Source organism: Oryzias melastigma, linkage group LG11, assembly GCF_002922805.2.
Source record: "Oryzias melastigma strain HK-1 linkage group LG11, ASM292280v2, whole genome shotgun sequence".
NCBI lineage: Eukaryota > Metazoa > Chordata > Actinopteri > Beloniformes > Adrianichthyidae > Oryzias > Oryzias melastigma.
The window spans coordinates 24,567,474-24,568,347 of record NC_050522.1 but is presented as its reverse complement, the minus strand read 5'-3'; the positions used below and the strand labels follow the sequence as shown (position 1 = coordinate 24,568,347).

Here is an 874-nt window from a genome sequence, read left to right as displayed (position 1 = left end):
CCGGTGGATTTAGCCGTTCCAACAAAAATAGCAAAACTCCTAGAATTTAATTTAGTGTATAATTTGCAAAGACATCTGTCTGGGTGTGTGGAGGTCACAATCCACACAGATGCTCCCCGACTCCCTCTTCAAGGTGCACTGATCTCCCTTCTGGCTTTCCGTTGGGGCCTCTTGGAAACAGCTATAAAGACGTTTGTCATTAGAAGAGCTCGGATGGCATTTAAAACAAACGGGTTTCTGCGCGCTCCGTGCCAAACCGCGGACCTGTTTGGGCCATAATAAGTAGTCAATTGAACTCTGTAGGGGGCTCTCTGTCAACTTCCTGCAGGCCTCAGAGACCTGGATGTTATTAGGGTTTGAGAAAGTCTCCTAAACACCATACATCACTATTAGGGTCCACAGAAAAACTCTTCAGCTCTCAAGGCTTCTGTTCTCCGTAAAGGGTAAAACTACAAATCGCTTTTACAGCCATCCTTCAAGCCCCCGGGGCTGACAGACCCTCATAAAAATGGGATTTAGGCAGAAGAAGACTGTAAGGTCACTAGTTTTAGTCCTTTAAGTCAGGGTGTCAAACTCAATCGCACAGGGGGGCAAAATCTGAACAGGATAAACATTTATTGAACAAACTAAAAATAAACTGTAAATGTTTAACATTATTATGAACTATAAAGTATTACCTGCAACAATGCTAGTGTGAATGCTGGAAGCTGAATTTGGCTGCTGAAAATGCTAGTGCTGATAGTTGAAGATGCTGGAATTTATTGCTAAAAACGCTGAAGGTGATAGCCAGCTAAAACATTAGCTAAATGCCAAACTAGTATAAAAAAAGCCCGAAACTTAGGTTAGCCAAAACAGCTAGCATGTAGCTGAAAAA

General features: G+C 42.4%; 1 protein-coding gene across 1 annotated transcript in view; it reads right to left on the bottom strand.

Annotated features, from left to right (window-relative positions):
* Positions 1–874, bottom strand: part of ext1b (exostosin glycosyltransferase 1b) — a 170,941-nt gene that overhangs the window by 39,976 nt on the left and 130,091 nt on the right. The window lies entirely within an intron of this gene.